This window comes from Scyliorhinus torazame, chromosome 2 (genome assembly GCF_047496885.1).
Source record: "Scyliorhinus torazame isolate Kashiwa2021f chromosome 2, sScyTor2.1, whole genome shotgun sequence".
Taxonomy (NCBI): domain Eukaryota; kingdom Metazoa; phylum Chordata; class Chondrichthyes; order Carcharhiniformes; family Scyliorhinidae; genus Scyliorhinus; species Scyliorhinus torazame.
Genome location: NC_092708.1, coordinates 373,604,707 through 373,624,540, shown reverse-complemented (window position 1 = coordinate 373,624,540; position 19,834 = coordinate 373,604,707).

The window sequence follows — 19,834 nt, the reverse complement described above, 5'->3', positions numbered from 1 at the left end:
TAAAACTTAATAGATTTGTTGGTTCAGCGTTGCAATGATATAGCATTGTTGACTTAAATACTTTTCAAACAAAGTAAACAGTAGTTATTTAAAAAATTGATGGAATTATTTATCATTAACCAAATACACATTCCTAATTTTAGGTTAGGGGGAGGGGCTGAGATCACAGAAGTTTACCAGGAGCCTTCCGAATGTCAATTTTTGGCTGTTGCAATTGCAAACATCTTGTGGTCATTTTATGCAGAACCTTTTCGAAGAAGGCTCTTTTTGAACAAACTGCTTATTGTGAAAAGAGAGAAAATATTCCACCTTGAGCTGTTGGATGCTGGTAAGCAACTCGATGTTAACAACATTTATTTAATTGAACCCTGCCTTAACATGTTATTTCCTTTAAGATTTTTTGTGTATCACTTCCTATCCCCTGTTATGATATTGCAGGGAGTGAGCGCCAGGCTGCTCAAATCCCAAAGAGAAACTTGATAAAGGCATCACAATGATTTGCAATTTGTATTTTATGAAGTCAGCAGAAATAAGTTCAAATCACTTGTGAAGATTTTAAAATCTAAATTGAAACATTTATTAAAGTGAAGAAAAATGTAATCTTAAAGGCGGTTAATCGTACTTCTACAAGCATTTCCCAAAAGATTTTTGCTTAATTAATGCAGAACTAAATGTCCCTTTTAGGCAACAGTCCTCAAAGATTCTACTTTGTAAAAATTCCAGTAATCCTACCGCTCATCATCTATTGCTGTAGGGAAAATCTAACACATTTTTCTCTCCCTCTCATCCAACACTAAGAAGCCAAAACCTATCTCAAAACTTTACTCTGAGAGTGGCTCATTTTTCTCTGAGGTTGGCAGAAACTGCTTTTCCAAAGTCTGTTTCCAGCAGACAGTGCTTCAGGATCTCATAACCACCTCCCTACAGTTTTCAACGTCTCTTTGAATATTCTACGTTCCCTCAGAAGTTCAATTCTTTCATGTTACGTAATGGCCGCTACTCTTTAGACAAAAAGTAAACTTACCACTCTGTTAACCATCAGCTTACACGCAATGTCAATTGTATATGTTCCTTTTCAAATACAATAGTTAACTTCCGGTCACTTCCCTTATCTTCCTAATGTAAATTTCCATTCATGCTGCCCATTGGTACCCCATCTCAGTTCTGTTCATATCCACTTCAAACCACTTGTCTTCCTCACCTAACTCCCCTTTGGTGTTCTGAACTCTGCAATTACTGTCTTCAGTTTAATTAAGGTACCCATACTCACATATACAAGCCTGTTTCACAGTATACGATAGTGATATTGGAAAAATATTGAAAAATATAGGGCTGGATTCTCTGGCAGTGGGATTCTCCATTTCACCAGCAACGCATTCATGTCCGCGTATTTCCCAACGGTGTGGGGGTGCCCACAATGGGAATCCCCATTGGCCGACTGGCGGGAGGGAGGATCCCGCTGCCAGTGGGGGTGCACGCACCCGAAAATGGAGAATCCTGCCCATAATATTTCGTAACACATCCTTAAAATTTTATTATTGCTATGAACCATTCCTCAGCTGAGAGGCCAGGCAGACATTTGGCAGCTTTGTGTCTATCTGCTTTCTGTGAGTGTGCTCAAATAATTTGGCCTCTGACTAATTAATCACCATTACAAATTTCAGGTCCACAGATGATTGCTCAGAGTATGCTGGAAAGATAGGGGTGAATTCACAGAGGAGGATTTTATGCTCCCATCAGCAATGGAACTAATGGAGGGTGGGGGCACAAAATTTGGAGTGAGAGTAAAAGACAGTTTTGAGCCGACAGAATATTAGTTTGGAATTTTGTTCTCCTGATCTATGTCGGGAACCGTTTTTGCATCCATTTGCATCTCAAGAATGGTCATTAAAAATACTTACTGGAATCACATTCTCTCTCCAAATTTAATAGCCCTACCAATGGATCAATAGAATGGTTTGTTTCACTACCATTTTTAGATGGCACTCACCTGGTGAGCTGCACTTCACCAGTGACTTCACGATACATACACAATGCTTTCCTATACCTTTAACATGGGACTTTGGTGCTTGTCAAAAGCTGGACCATGGCTGGTGTATGGGAGGCAATACCTGCTGGGAATGGGAAGGCAGAGGCATGACTCGGCGGGTGGGGGGGTTGAGGGAAAGGAGGACTTGACTGGAATATAGGAGGGAAGAGTGGAACAGTATGACTATGAGTAGGAAGTGGATAGACAGTCTTTGTCAGAGGTACAGAAGGTAAATTGTGTGTAACAGTCCTGGGGCTAAGGCCACACTGTTGGGGACATATTTAAAAGATAGGTCCATACTAGAGAACATTACATGGCACACACGTCTTGGTCCCGGTGATGGGAGGGGGAAGGTCTCTCTAGGCACTGACAGTTGGACACAACTATCGGAGTGTGACAGTGGCTAGCACTGCTGCCTCACAGTACTAGGGGCCCGGGTTCAATTCCAGCCTTGGGTGACTGTCTGTGTAGAGTTGTATGTTCTCCCCATGTCTGCATTGGTTTCCTCCCAGTCCAAAGATGTGCGGGTTCGGTGGATTGATTAAGCTAAATTGCCCCTTAATGTCCAGGGATGTGCAGGACAGGTGGGTTATGGGGATAGGGCGGGGCAGTGGGCCTAGGCAGGGTGCTCTTTCAGAGGGTCGGTGCTGACTTGAAGGGCCAAATGGCCTTCTGCACTATAGGGATACTATGGTTCTATACACGGTTAATGTGTGACTGAGTACAGTACTGCCCAGACAGTGATATAAGAAGGCACATCTCTCAGAGCTAGGGTCAGTCTAGTGACACGCAGATATGTGTAAAGATCTAGGATAAAGTCAGATTCATACCTGTATATTCTTTGCTGTATATATGAACACAGCCAGTAAGATTTATCAACAGAAAATGATTCTACACTCTAAACCTGCAGCTGATCTCCACATTCTGCCCGTGTATGTGTGGGTTTCCTCTGGGTGCTCGGGTTTCCTCCCACAGTCCAAAGATGTGCAGCTTAGGCTGATAGACCATGATAAATTGGCTCTTAGTGTCCAAAGGTGTGTGCAGATTAGGTTAAGGGTTTACTGGGATAGGGTGGGTAAGTGTCCTTGGGTGGAGTATTCTTTCAGAGGATCAGTGCAGATCTTGAGGGCTGAATGGCCTCCTTCTGCAATGTAGGGATTCTATGGTTCTATGATCTGTGATCAAAGAAGATAATTCAGGTTTGCACAAAATATCCTGGGGGCTTGCATGACTCTTACATTTTAAAAAAAAATGTTTTTTTAAAGAATTTTTCATATTGTACAAAACAAAGGCAAGCGTGATCACACTCGAAGAACAAAAGAAGAAAATATAATAATATATACACATCGGTCATCTTTTATTATTTACATCAGTTGACTTTTCTTATTTACAATGGTTCCAGCTTCTTGTTTTACTTTCTCCAATAGGTGTTCATTTCTAGCTGTGTCCCCTACCTCCCTCTACCCCTTTCATCTTGACCCCTCTCCTCTTCCGGTCTTCTGGCACGCCCTCATCCCTCATCAGTTTTTATGTCCTATTTCTGTTTGGTTGTCGTTTGCTGGGCATGATTGGGCTCATGGCTTCAGGTTAAAAATGAGCAAAGGAACCTCTTGCTGATTACCATGTACTGTCCACCATCAGCTGATGAATCAGTACTCTTCCATGTTGAATACCACTTGGAGGAAGCACTGAGGGTGGCAAGGGCACAGAATGGGTCTTCAATGTCCATCACCAAGAGTGGCTCAGTAGTACCACCACTGGACATAGCTGCTAGACTGGGATGCAGCAGGTGGTGAGGGAACCAACAGGAGGGAACAGCATACTTGACCTCATCCTCAGCAGCTGCTGCAGATGTATCTGTCCACGACAGTATCTGTAGACGTGACCATATCTCAGTCCTGGTGGAGACAAAGCCCCTTCTTCACATTGAGAATACCCTCCATCTTGTTGTGTGGCACTACGACCGTGCCAAATGGGATAGACTTCGAACAGATCTAGCAACTCAGGGCACCCATGAGGCGCTATGGGCCATCAGCAGCAGAGGATTGTACTCATCCGCAATCTGCAACCTCATGGCCTGGCATATCCTACACTCTACCATTACCATCAAGTCAGGAGATCAATCCTGGTTCAATGAAGAGTGCAGGATGGTATGCCAGGAGCAACAGCAGGTATACATAAAAATGAGGTGTTAACCTGGTGACGCTACAACACAGGACTACTTGTGTGCCAAACAGCATAAGCAGCAAGTAATAGACAGAGCTAAGCAATTCCAGAGTGAACACATCAGATCTAAGCTCTGCAGTCCTGCCACATCCAGCCGTAAATGGTGGTGGACAATTAAACAACGCACTGGAGAAGGAGGTTCCACAAATATCACCATCCTCAATGATGGAGGGACCCAGAACATCTATCCAAAAGTCAAGGCTGAAACATTCGCAACCATTTTCAGCCTGAAGTGACGAGTGTATGATCCATCTTGGTCTACTATGGAGGTCTCCAGCATCACACATGTCAGTCTTCAGCCAATACGATTCGCTCCACATGATATCAAGAAATAGCTGAAGGCATTTGATATTGCAACGGCTATGGGCCTTGACAATATTGTAGCAATGGTACTGAAGACTTGTGCTCCTGAACTTGCCACACCCATAGCCAAGTTGTCCAGTACAGCTACAACACTGGCATCTACCCGGCAATGTGGAAAATTGCCCAGGTGTGCCCTGTACACAAGAAACAGGATAAATCCAACCCAGCAAATTACCCAGCAAATTATCAGTCTACTCTCCATCATCAGATAAGTGATGGAAGGAGTCACTGCAGGGGCTGTTTAGCACAGGGCTAAATCGCTGGCTTTGAAAGCAGACCAAGGCAGGCCAGCAGCACCGTTCAATTCCCGTAACAGCCTCCCCGAACAGGTGCCGGAATGTGGCGACTAGGGGCTTTTCACAGGAACTTCATTTGAAGCCTACTTGTGACAATAAGCGATTTTTATTTCATTTCATTTTTCATCAACAGTGCTATCAAGCGGCACTTACTCTGCAATAACCTGCCTAAGGACGCTCAGTTTGGATTCCACCAGTCACTCAGCTCCTGGCTTCATTAAAGCCTTGGTTCAAATGTGCACAAAAGAGCTGAATGCCAGAGGGGCGATGAGAGTGACTGCCCTTGACATCGGGGTAGCATTTGACCAAGTAAAACTGGTGTCAATAGGAATCAGGGGGTAAACTCTCCGCTGATTAGAGTCATATACGCTACAAAGGAAGGTGGTTTTGGTGGTTGGAGGTCAATCATCTCAGCACCAGGACAACACCGCAGGAGTTCCTCAGGGTCCCAGGCCCAACCATCTTCAGCTGCTTCATCAATCATCTCTCTTCCATCATGAGGTCAGAAGTGGGGATGTTCACAAATGACTGCACAATGTTCAGCACCATTTGCGACTTCTCAGATAATGAAGCAGCCCATGTCCAAATGCAGCAAGACATGGTCAATATCCAGGCTTGGGCTGACAAGCGGCAAGTTCCATTTATGCCACAGAAGTGGCAGGCACTGACCATCTCTTACAAGAGGGGATCTAACCATCACCCCTTGACATTCAATGACATCACCGTAGCTGAATCCCCCACAATCAACATCCTGGGGGGTTACTATTGATCAGAAACTGAACTGGAGTAGCCATATTAATACTGTGGCTACCAGTGCAGATCAAAGGCTAGGAATCCTACAGCGACCTCCTGATCCCCCAAAGCCTGTCCTCCATCTACAAGGCACAAGTCAGGGGTGTAATGGAATACTCTCCATTTGCCTGCATGATTGCAACCCCAATTTTACCAGGCCTGGTTTACCAGGCTGTTTTCTGGGATAGTGGGACTGTCATTGGAGGAGAGACTAAATCGGTTTGGATTATGTTCATTGGAGTTTAGAAAACTGAGAGGGTATCTCATAGAAACTTATAAAATTCTAATAGGATTAGACAGGGTAGATTCAGAAAGAATGTTCCGATGGTGGAAGGAGTCCAGAACTAGGGGTCATAGTTTGAGGATAAGGGGTAAACCTTTTAGGACTGAGGTGAGGAGAAATCTCTTCCCCAGAGAGTGATGAATCTGTGGAATTCACTACCACAGAAAGTAGTTGAGGCCAAACCATGTCATTTCAAGAAGGAATTAGATATACCTCTTGGGGCTAAAGGGATCAAGAGATATGGAGGAGAAGGCGGGTTCAGGGTATTGAACTTAATGATCAGCCAAAGATCATAATGAATGGTAAAGCAGGCTCGAAAGCCCGAATCGTCTCCTCCTGCTTCTATTTTCTATGCATTTTTCTATTAAACAATTCCTGTAGTGAGTGAATGTGTGTGCGAGCACAGTTTAAATGTGGCACCAGGACATTTGGTTCTACGAGGTAACATTGGGGTGGACGAATCACATCTCGCCTGGGATTCGACAACTGTAGATTTGACATGCTGCCGACTTTTCCTGCTATATATTTTCACTCATTGTCCTGTGACATCATGCTGGCGGGGTGACGGGGGGATATCCTTATATGGGGGTTAGTACAGCGTAGAAGCCTGCTAATGAGATTTAAATGTATGGCAATTGTATTCCCGACCTTTCATGTTGGGAACCCCATTACATCATTGCCGGGGGGAGGCACTGACAATCGAGTGGGGAAATTCCATTGGTGTGAAAGCCGTTTTGGGACTCCCCCTTTATTCTTGGCCTCTGCCACCATTCCCACCTGCTGAATATGGGGGCAGAAACTCCCCCCTTCGGCCCAACAATGGAAAATTCCACCCACTGTGTCCATTGTTACCAGTGAGTTGCTATTGAGGGTAGACTGACAGGCCTTAAATTATTTGGTCTAAACCTCGCTTCCTTTTTAAACAAAGGTACGACGTTAGTTGTCCTCCAATCCTCTGGCACTTCATTTGTGTCCATTGAGAGTTGGAAAATGATGGTCAGATCTTTTGCTATTTCCTCCCTGACTTCTTCGGGCAACATCATCCACCCCAGTGATCTATCCACTTTCAAGGATGGTAATCCCATTAATACTTCCTCTCTCCCCATGTTTATCACATCCAGGGCGGAATTCACCCCCCACCCCCCCCCCCCCCACGCCTATTGGGGGGTTCTCAAGCCCTGCACCCCACCTCCTAAGGGCAGGGCACTACTGTGCCTGATCAATGGTGTGGGCAAAATGTCACCTTTACACGTGGCACTGCCAAGGTGCCTAGTTGGCATCAGCAGTACCAGGGTGCCACTCTTTCCAGAGGCCAACCACCCCGGGGCTTCCGATCACCTGGGAATCCCCCCAAGTGCCGTTCTGCTAGGTACCCATTTGTGGAGGCCAGTGCTAAACAGCACCCAGCTTGGGTCCCTCTGTGAGGTACGATCCCAGGTGTTGGTTAGATCCGGCAGAGACATGTTTAAGTGTACCTAATGGCACACTTAAATATGCAAATTTAGGCACCACCCATTATGGGCAGGATCCAGATCACGATGTCTTGCGAGATCTAAAGGGAGCTCTCTCATGAGATTTACCAACCACGTAATGCCCCGAGTCGGGCACAAGGCAACCATTAGATCACGCCCCAAAATTATGCATTGTACTATAGATCCAGTCTCACCGTAAGACATAGGAGCAGAATAGGGGGCGAGATTCTCAAACCCCCCGCCCGGATGGCCCGATGTCCCGCTGCTAGGATGCCTGTCCCGCCGGCGTGGATTAAACCACCTCTCTTACCGGCGGGACAAGGCGGCGCGGGCGGGCTCCGAGGTCCTGGGGGGGGGGGCGCGGGGCGATCTGACCCGGGGGGCTGTCCCCACGGTGGCCTGGCCCACGACCGGGGCCCACCGATCCGCGGTCGGGCCTGTGCCGTGGGGGCACTCTTTTCCTTCCGCCTTCACCACGGTCTCCACCATGGCGGAGGCGGAAGAGACTACCTCCACTGCGCATGCGCGGGGATGCCGTGAGCAGCCGCTAACGCTCCCGCGCATGCGCCGCCCGGAGATGTCATTTCCACGCCAGCTGGCGGGGCACCAAAGGCCTTTTCCGCCAGCTGGCGGGGCGGAAATTAGTCCGGCGTCGACCTAGCCCCTCAAGGTTGGGGCTGGGCCCCCCAAGATGCGGAGGATTCCGCACCTTTGGGGCGGCACGATGCCCGACTGATTTGCGCTGTTTTTGGCGCCGGTCGGCGAACATCGCGCCGATACCAGAGAATTTCGCCCTAGGCCACTCGGCCAATCGAGTCTGCTCCTCCATTCAGTCATGGCTGATATTTTTCTCATCCCCATTCTTCTGCCTTCTCCCCACCCCTGATCCCTTTATTAATCAAGAACCTATCTATCGCTGTCTTAAAGACACTCAGTGAATTGGCCTCTACGGACGTCTGCGGTAAAGAGTTCCACAGATTCACCACCCTCTGGCTGAAGAAATTCCTCCTCATCTCTGTTTTAAAGGATCGTCCCTTTAGTCTGAGAGGGAAAGTGTTTGCTGCTTTTATATTCTATCCCCCTTGCAATAAAGACCAACATTCCATTTACCTTCCTCATTACATTCGGTACTTGTATGCTAACCTTTGTGTTACATCTACAAGGCCACCCAGACCACTGTGTACTGCAGCATTCTGCAGTCTATTTAAGTAATATTGTGCAAGTGTGTTACTCCCAGTGCAGGCCTTACTGGGAGAATAGATCTGACCAGGCCCCAGTTGGGGCCTGCTTCCAACCTCTAGTCTGACGACACTCAGGTGGTGGGTTTCTGCCCCCTACCTGGAGAGCTTGTATTGGAAGAAAATTAATTGTTGTCTCATGATCCTCATGGGGGTTATAACACTGCCAAAATAGGGAACCTCACATCTTCCCACATTCTACTCCATCTGCCACATGTTTGCCCACTCAATTAGCCTATCTGTATCCTTTTGGATACTCTTTGTATCCTCCTCACAACTTATTTTCATGCCTATTTTTGTACTATCAGCAAATTTGGCTACAATGTAGTTGGTTTTTCATTCAGGTCATTAATAAGGTTTGTAGATAGCTGATCCTTGTGGTTTTCCACTAGTAATAGCTTGTCAATCTGAAAATTACCCATTATCCCTCTGCCTCTTGTCAGTTAACCAATCCAATTACTGAATAACTACCACAACTGTTGTCAAAATATGGGTGGGTGAATATAATTTGAAATTGTTGAACTCAGCATTGAGCTTGAAAGGCTGTGTCATGCCTAATCAATAGATGGGGAGGAAAATTAAGAAGACAGGCAACAGCTTGCAGACTGAAGGGTGGTGTTGCACAAAATGATCACCTAATCTGGCACACAGCCAAGTCAAACCTTCAAAGTCCTCCTCACTAACTTTGGGAGCTTGTGCCAAAATTTGAGAAACTAGCTCACAGAATCCTACCTTGCAACCAATGCCGCAGTAGAACCCATTCTACATATGTCCTCTCCCACCAGAAGGGGAGACTGATCAAACTGAGGATACAGTGGAATACAGTCAGAAGGAGTTACCCTGAAACTCCTTAACACTGACATCAGACCCATGAAGTTTCATGGCATCTCGTCAAACATGGGCAAGGATATTTACCACTAACCACCCTCCACCAATTGATGGATCAATACTGCTTCATGTTGAACATTACTTGGAAGAAACAGTGATGGACTCAAGAGCATACACTGTATTTTGAATGGAGACTTCAATGTCCATGAGCAAGAGTGGTGTTGTAGCACCACTATTGATTGAGCTGACTGAGTTTTGAACTACATAAGTTTGGTAGTGCAGCCTCTTTAAAGAGCAAGGCCTTTGCAGTCCAGAGGACTGGCTTGTAGCCTATCACATGAGAGCATGCAAACTTCAACCAATGGGGAAAAAGTCCAGGGCCCTCGTGCAGAACGGACCTGGAGCCAGAGAGTGAAGGCCTGTTTAGTGACTCTGTGTCTATGTATAGTTTACCTTTATTTGTTACCAATAAACCCTTGTTCAGTTATATTGGAAATCTCCCTAGCATTGCCTCAAGCCACCACATTGGCGACGAGTATAAACCAGATCGAAAGCAAGTCCTCCGTAGTTCAAAATTCAAGGGAGAAGGGAGAAGCCTTGAAAGTGAACAGAGAAAGTGAAAAACATTGATGGCATCAATAAAGAAGTGAGTATAAAATGCCCATGATTGGGAACCTTGACCCATTCGACCAGGGAGGTGAAGGCTGGAACCAGTATATCGAGCGGCTCCATTAACGGAGAAAGATAATCAGAAGACATTAACAGTTTGTGGGCTCCATAAGGAATTTGACGGCCCCGGAGGCTCCTGACAACAAGTCGTTCGGCTAGTTAGTGACGCTGGTCAGAAAGCATTTCAATCCCAGACCCTCAATCATACTGCAACAATACAAGTTTAATTTGGATGCCTGGGACCCAGGAGATAAGATCTCTACCTTTGTTGCCAGACTCCACCAAATGGCCTTGGATTGTGAGTTCAGCACAGTGCGCAGCGACAAGCTATGCGACCGCTTAGTTTGCGGTATGAACAACATTAGTGTACAAAAGAAGATTCTGGCTGAAAGGAAGATTACCCTAGATATGGCGATGGAAATTGCTCAGGCAACTAAGTGCGTCAAGAGGGGTTTGCCACAATCTAAAAGAATGCAAGAGGGTGAGATGAATGAGCTGTGGGTGGAATGGCTGCAAGGTGCACAGTTAGGTTGACAGGCACAGAGGAAATTCTGCTACAATCCCGGGAACAGGATTGTAGTCAGTGGTCAGGGAAGAAAATAGGTCAGCAGAAGTCAAAATGATTACTGCCGGTATGAGGCTTACCACCCTCAAGAAGTGTGGTGCTGCAGGGAGTTTATTTGTTTTTGAATATCCAGCCATGTTGCCTTGTCAGGCAGAACGTGCCAAATCAAAAACAAAATCAAAAACAAGGCATAATTCCAGTGGACAAAGTGAAGAGAAATTCAGATGAAGAACTTGAAATATACAGATTAAACATGGAGAAAGTGAGCAAGACAGCTCCAGTTGAGATTGTTATCACAGTAAATGAAAAACACTAAAAATGGAGGTTAGCAGGGGAGACTAGGACCCGGGGGCACAGCCTTAGAATAAAAGGGAGTCACTTTACAACAGAGATGAGGAGAAATTTCTTCAGCCAGAGAGTGGTGGGTCTGTGGAATTCATTGCCACAGAGGGCGGTGGAGGCCGGGACGTTGAGTGTCTTTAAGACAGAAGTTGATAAATTCTTGAATTATCGAGGAATTAAGGGCTATGGAGAGAGAGCGGGTAAATGGAGTTGAAATCAGCCATGATTGAATGGTGGAGTGGACTCGATGGGCCGAATGGCCTTACTTCCGCTCCTATGTCTTATGGTCTTATGGACACCAGGATGTCAGCCACGGTTCTGGGTGAACAACATTCAAATATCTTTGAGAATAAGTTCAGCCTTTGAACCTAAGTAGATTAATAGCCAAGTTGACGATATATATAGGAGAAACCCTGGAAAATCTTGGGGACAACCATGGCGCCAGTGTCGTATCAACAACAGGATGTCCAGCTACCTGTGATCATTGTCAAGGGGCATTAGCCAAGATTCATGGGACAAGATTGGCTATGCCAAATCAAGTTGAACTGGTCTTCAAAATTTCAGATAGTGTCTTACAGGAAGTCTTATGTAAATATAAAGACCTATTCCAGAACGAGTTGGGTTGAATAAGGGGAGTAAAAGCCAAGATTTACATCAAACCTGATTCCACACCAAAGCTTTTCACAGCGAGACCTGTCCCTTGCATCTTACACTAAAAAGTGGAAGCTAAATTCAAACGCCTGGAAGAATTGGGAATTATCAGACCTGTGCAGTTTTCTGAATGGGCTGCCACCTTGTCCCTGTGCTAAAACCGGACCTCTCAGTTAGAAGATGTGGGGATTACAAGATTACGATAAACCAGACAGTCCAAGTAGACAAATACCCAATTCCATAAATTGAAGACCTTTATGTGAAGTTGACAGGGTGCCTCACGTACACCAAACTCCATCTGTCATGCCTGTTTGCAGTTGGAACGGGATGAAAATTCTCAAAAGATTGCGACAATTAACACACATAAAGGCCTGTTTCAATATACCAGATTACCCTTTGGCATCAGCTCGGCCTTTGCAATATTCCAACACACAATGGATAATCTGCTCCAGGGCATCCCCAAGGCTGTGGTCTACTGGATAATATTCCAGTAAGGAACATCACATGAAGAGCACCTAGCAAGCCTCGAAGAGATGCTGAGAGGATTTAGTGATACGGGAATCTTACTGAAGCATGAGAAGTTCACTTTTCAAGCTAGTGAGGTCACTTACCTCGGTTAGAAGTGGACTCAAAAGACCTGCACCCACGCGAAGACAAGGTGAAAGCCATTAGAGAAGTCCTGCCACCTAAGAATGTGGAAGAATTAAAGTCCTTCCTAGGGATGGTAAACTACAATGTTTTTTTTATCTCCAACCTAGCAACGACTATGGCGATACACAATCTGTAACCTCAATGTCTGGCATATCCCTCACTCGGCCATGACTATTGAACCAAGGGATCAATCCTGATTCAATGAGAAGTATAGAAAATCATGCCCGGACCAGCACCAGGTTACTAACATTTATTTGCCAATCTGAGGAAGCTACTACACAGGATTGTACTCTTGCTTAACAGTAGAGGTACCATGCTATAGATAGTAGTAAACAATTCCACAACAAACAATTGGATCTAAGCTCCACCCACACACCTATAACATCTAATTGCAAATGTTGGTGGACATTTAAGAAACTAATGGGAGGATGAGGCTCCAAGAACATTCCTATCCTCAATTATGGTGGAGACCAGCACAAATGTGCAAAAGCCAAAAAAAACAAGAACAAGTCCATTCCACCAGCTACTTTCCCAACTATCTCCTTTCAATGATCAGAAAATTGATAGAAGTTGGCATTGACAGTGCTAACAAGCAGTCAAAGCTCAACAATAACCTGCTAACCAATGCACAATTTGCATTCTTCCTAGACTGCTCGGCTCCAGGCCTCATTGCAGTTTTGGTCCATGCATCAACAAAATGTTGAATCCCAGAGGTGAGGTAAGATTGACTGCCCTTGACATCAAGGTAGTATTTGACCAAATGTGACATCAAGAAGTCCCAATAAAATTGAAGTCAGTGTGAATAAGTAGGAAAGCTTGTCACTGGCTGGAGTCATACTTAAAACAAAGCAAGGTAGTTGTGGCAGTTGGAGGTCAGTAATGTCAGTCTCAAGATGTTGCTGCAGGAGCTCTTCAGGGTAGTGCCTGACCAACTTCAGCTGCTTTATTAGTGATCTTCATTTGATTATAATGTCAGATGTGGGACGTTCACAATGTTCAGTTTATTATACAATTCCTAAAATAATGAAACAGTCCATGCCGCAAGCAACAAGATCTGGACAACATTCAAACCTGAGCTAATGACTGGCAAGTAACATTCATCTCTAGGCATGGCCATTTCCAACAAGACTTTAACAATTTCCCTTTGACATTTATTAGGATTATCATTACTGTTTCCTTGCCATCAACATTCTGGGGATCATCATTGACCAGGAACCTAACTGACAGAGACTAGGTGTCCTTTGATGAGTAACCCAACTCCTGACTCCCTAAAACCTGTCCACAATCTACAAATGGGTGTTAGAAATGTGATGGAAACTCTCCATTTGCTTGGCAGATCCAACATGACTAATGCAACTTTTGGCATCCTTTAGGACTAAGCAGTCCATTTGATTGGCACCCCATCAACCATCTTAAATATTCATTCCCTCCACCATAGGTGCATGGTAGAATCAGTGTGCACCATCTACAAGATGTGCTGCAGCAACTCACCAAGACTCCTTCAATAGCACCTTTAAAACCCATGACCTCTACCATCTGGAAGGACAGGAACAGCACATACATGAAATCACCACCACCTGCAAGTTTCACTCCAAGCCTCACACCATACTGACTTGAAACTATATGCAGCTGGATTCTCCACCCTGCCGCACCACATTTCTGTTTCACCCCACCGGTGGGATGCTCCGTTATGCCGGCTGGTCAATGGGGCTTCCCATTGTGGGGCAGCCCCACGCCATTGGGAAACCCCCAAGCTGCCGGCAAAACGGAGCATCCCTCCGGGGGAGAATCCAGCCCATTTTCCTTCACTGTCGCTGGGTCAAAATCCTGGAGCTTCCTTTTTAATAATAATAATCTTTATTAGTGTCACAAGCAGGCTTACATTAGCACCGCAATGAAGTTACTGTGAAAATCCCCTAGTCGCCGCACTCCGGCACTTGTTCGGGAACATTCAGGGAGGGAGAATTCAGAATGTCCAATTCACCTAACACGCACGTCTTTCGGGAATTATGGGAGAAAACCGGAGCACCCGGAGGAAACCGACGCAGACATGGGGAGAATGTGCAGACTCCGCACTGACAGTGACCCAAGCCAGGAATCGAAACCAGGACCTTGGTGCTGTGAAGCAACAGTGCTAACCATTGTGCTATCATTCCACCCATAAGCACTGTGGGTATAGTTACAAGGACTGCACAGTTCAAGAAGGAAGCTCACACCACCTTCTCAAAGGTATTTAGAGATAAGAAATTGCTGGCCTTTCCAGCGATGTCCATATCCCTTGAATGAATAAATAACACAAACATTTTAGATGGGCATCTTATCACCAGATTAAACATTAATTGCCTTCAACATTAGTGTGGCAAGGCTGCAGTGCAGATTAAGCTGCAGCAATACGCTAAGGCCTCTTTACTTGCAGCTTGCAAACCCACAACTTCACTACCCGGAAAGAAAAAGGCAGCAGGTGCATGGGAACACCATTTCTTCCAAATTTGCCTCCAAAACACACCAATCTGCCTTGGTCATACACAATCATTATGGAGTCAGATTTCTGGCACTCCCTACTTAATGGTATTGTGGAAGGATCTTCACTACATGGATTACTTGGTTCAAGAAGGCCCAGTATCACCTTCTCAAGGCTATTAAGAATGAGAAATAAAGGGGCAGCACGGTGGCACAGGGGTTAGCCCTGCAGCCTCACGCACCGAGGTCCTAGGTTCGATACCGGGTCTGGGTCACTGTCCGTGTGGAATTCGCACACTCTCCCCGTGTTAGCTTGGGTTTCGCCCCCACAACCCAAAGATGTGCAGGCTAGGTGGATTGGCCACGCTAAATTGCCCCTTAATTGGAAAAAGTTAATTGGGTACACCAAATTTCTTTTTAAAAAAAGAATGAGAAATAAATAAATGCCAACCCCAACATTAACAGTTCTCTTGAACTTTATCGTGCGGCTATCGTTTTGAAAGACTGTACCGGCACTCTGCTGTAAATTCCAATTTCACCTATGCAATCTGATCACAGTTATCACTTGTTATCTGTAAGTCGTAAGAAAATTTATATAAACCCCCTTAATTTAACATTTAATAACTGATGAGGAACATAAATTCTGAATCTCTCAAACAGTCCAATTGGAGTGCTTAATGAATCTTGTTAGATATTCACAGATGGGCTTGTGTTGCAGGGCTTGTCTTGTTCACCAATCTGAATTCTACAGTGTTTATCACCTATCCCAAAGACAATTTCCATGTTCTAATGAGGATAGCATCTTGCAACAATATGCTAATTACCTAAATTACTTCACTTTATTATTTATACACATAACCACCCAGGTTGATAATATGCCTTATGCTTAGGGCCCTTCAGATCATAGGATCTTCAGGGACCAAGGCAGCAATGTAAGCAAGGCTTGAAATAAGTGTGTCTTCTTTTGCAGCTCTAGGTTCAAAGCCCATCTTGTAGCATCTCTGAAGATGCAGTCTAATAATAATTAATAATAATCTTTATTGTCACAAGTAGGCTTACATTAACACTGCAATGAAGTTACTGTGAAAAGCCCCTAGTCGCCACATTCTGGCACCTGTTCGGGTGCACAGAGGGAGAATTCAGAATGTCCAAAAGCACATCTTTCGGGACTTATGGGAGGAAACCAGAGCACCCGGAGGAAACCCACGCAGATACAGGGAGAACATGCAAACTCCGCACAGACAGTGACCCAAGCCGGGAATCGAACGTGGGACCCTTGAGCTGTGAAGCAAAAGTGCTAACCACTGTGCTACCATGCCGCCCTGAGTAAGGATAGATAGAAGATGAGGACAAACTCTTTACTGGAACCCAAAATTACAGCAATGCAGTCAAGGGTGATGTCAGGAAGCACTTCTTCACACAACAGTCTTGAAATAATCAGGAACTCTCTCCCCAAAATAGTTGTTGAGGCTAAACCAATTAAAATTTCAAAACTGTGATTGATTGACTTATGTTATGGACAAAGATATTGCTGAAAAGAGAACTTCATCTTGCGCTTGCCAGGACAAATGCAAGAATGCCAAATTTAAAATGATCACAACAATTTATACTGCAGGAAGAAAGTGAGTTGATTGGCTGGAAAGTCGGCTCTGATCCAATCCAATTAATAATTTAATTTAATAATCTTTATTGTCACAAGCAGGCTTACAGTAACACTGCAATGAAGTTACGTGAAAAGCCCCTAGTCGCCAAATTCCCACAGCACGTCTTTCGGGATTTGGGGGAGGAAACCGGAGCACCCGGAGGAAACCCATGCAAACACAGGGAGAACGTGCAGGCCCGCACAGACAGTGAGCCAAACCGGGAATCAAGCCTTGGACCCTGGCACTGTGAAGCAACACCACTGCGCTACCGTGCCACCCACACATTCGATTCCCTTTATCTCAACCTGTCATTTCTCAACCCCTACGAGGTCAACCTTGGCATCGGCTGCAAATGTGTTGAGAATCCTGATGAAAGATAATTAGCTGAAACATGAACTTTTTTCACCACAGATGCTGCCAGAGCTGCTGAGTGTTTCCAAGATTTTCTGTTCTTATTTCCACTTACTAGCATCTGCGGTGTTTTGCTTGTCAGATTCTGATGCTTATGTTTAATTGCTCTGACCCCTTTAATTTAACTTTCTTTTCCATTTTCATTCATATTTTTTGCAGTGGCTCACATGAAACATAAAATTTGTAAATTTACAATTGGAACCTCATTATATAAACTACAAATTATTTTTTTTATCTCACTCATGCCAAAAACTTTGTTCTGTTATTTAACATCGCTGTACTGAATATCATTGGAGTACATTTGAAATCAAACTCCTGGTCCCAGTGCAAATCAGAAATTCTTGTTCTGTTACTCATTCTGCCCGACCTTGCCCTTTGGCTTGCTCTTAGCTTTTCAGTCATTGATCTGTGAGTAATGGTATGAAAGATAGACTAATAATTCACATCACCAATTTGTTTCAACAGATTATGGCTTTGAAGCTGATGATTTTGAGAAGACATTGGTTGTTCCTGGATACAGTAGTTTTCTGATATTTAGAGTGAATAGCAGCAATCTTGTCCTAGCATATGCTACAATGCCAATGCTAACTTCTTACTACGTATTAATCAACAAAGGGAAATGGTTCCTTTATGACTTCAGCTCCAGGAATGGCACATGGAGTATTTATGAAAATATGTGTTCCTCCTGGACTGAGGATTCCAACAAAGCGTATCTGAATCCATTCATTCATTTGGATCTTAATGATACAGTCAAATTTAACTTCAAAATGTCAAGCATAAAAACAGGTCAGACATTCTAGTGGAATTTGTCATATTTGTTAAAGCGCTAGAATGAACTCCAGCTGTGTTCTTCCATTAATAGTTATCTTTTTCTTGTTTGAAAAATGTATACGAGCAACTAATTGCATTTTAAACTGCATTGAAAACTCCTATGGAAGCCTACTTGTGTAAGACAATTCACAATGAAAGTGTCCATGCTTTACCTACAATATTTGCAATACCTGGTATAATTATTTTCAGGGGCAGCACGGGGCACAGTGGTTAGCACTGCTGCCTCATAGCGCCAAGGTCCCAGGTTTGATCCCGACCCTGGGTCACTAACAATATGGAATTTTCACACTCTCCCCGTGTTTGCGTGGTTTCACCCCCACAACCCAAAGATGTGCATGGTAGGTGGATTGGCCACGCTAAATTGCCCCTTAATTGGAAAAATGAATTGGGTACTCTAAATTTATTTATTTTTTAAAATTATGTTTTTAAAATAATTATTTTCAGTGATAAATATGATGTAACATTAGCAGCAAACTAGATAACCATTTTAACATTGGCCTGAGCAAGGACATGGCTGTAACTTTCCCAACAGGTTAAAGTTAGGAGAAGGGGCATAAGCAGGAGAAGAGGTTCCTTCAGGTAAGCCTTTTTTTTTACGGAGCCAAGAATAGGAGTGGGCAGCTGATTCTGTATGACTTCCTGGAAATTTTGCTAATGTGGCCCGGCTATTAATATCCTGCCTTCCCAGGAGTAAAAATCACCCCCATGATCATAAAAGTCTTCTTCTGTGTGGTTGAATGCTATGGTTTATATGTTTAAAAAGTTCATTACTGATATAATTTCTTCTTATAAGATTGTCTATTATTAATATAAAATGGTTTATTTAGAATTAAAGACTCACATAATGGTTACAACACAGAGGTTAGTTGACCTGTCATCTCTGTGCTGGCTCTCTGCAAGAATAACTCAGTCGGTCCCACTCTCTTGCTATTTCCCTTTAACCCACAAAAATATTTTGATTTCAAATCATTATCCATTCTCTTTTGAAAATCAAGATTAAATCTATCTCCAGCACAACCTCAGGCAGCGAATTCAAATGCATTCCACTTGCTGTGTGAAAACATTTATCCTCATGATCTTTTGCCCTTCACTGTAAATTGGTGTCCTTGGGTTCTGCCAAAGGCAACAGTTTCTGCCTATCGACTCTGGCCAGATTCTTCATGATTTTGAACATCTCTAAATCACTCTGACCATTTTATTCTGTAAGGAGAACCACTTATCTAATCTATCCATGTAAATTAAGACACTCATGCCTAGAACTGTTCTCGTGAATCTTTCCTACAGCGTTTCTAATGCCTTCACATCCTTCCAAAGTATGATGGCCACAATCAGGGTTCAGGACATTGGGGTATGGGCACAAACATAATGCCAAACATTGTGCTTTGGGCCTAGGAGCTTTGGGGGCCTGGGCTTGTTATTGTAAACAGAGTTCTTGGCCGGGATTCTCTGCCCCGCCCACCGCGTTTTCCTGTGCATCGCGCCCCTATAGGCAGCGGGATTCTCCGTTCCTCCAGCCGGCCAATGAGGTTTCCCATTGTGGCTACCCCACGCCATTGGGAAACGCACAGGCGCAAGTGCACTGCCAGCAGACCAGAAGATCCCGCCGACGGAGAATTCCGCTGCTCATCTTTGTCCACATTGAACAGCCAGAACTTCAGACCAGAAAAAAACGGCTGTTTAAAAAAAAGGAACAGCCAAAACTGACAGTTCTGATAAAGCCAGTCAACCAACCCAATCTGTTTATTTTGTATTTTGCGCTCTCTTCTTACTGTCTTGTTGACTAGAAGAAACAATTCACCCCTATCTGCTTTGTTTTATCCTTTCAGAATCTTGAAGAGCTCTAAATTAGTGAGCCAGAAAATCTTTAGCAAAGATTTTAAGTCTTGGGCACTATTTAGTTCAAAAATAAATGACCAGGGAGTGTTGCAACTGTACGGCAAAGGGGAGGAAAGCATAAATCAAGGTCTGAGGAAAGCATAAATCAAGGAAGGAAGGAAGCATGGGAGTTTCACTAACGCGTCTCCCACCTGAGTGAAGTAAAGCTTCCAGGCTCCAAGATTTCATCAGTGAGGACCTTTTTCTTA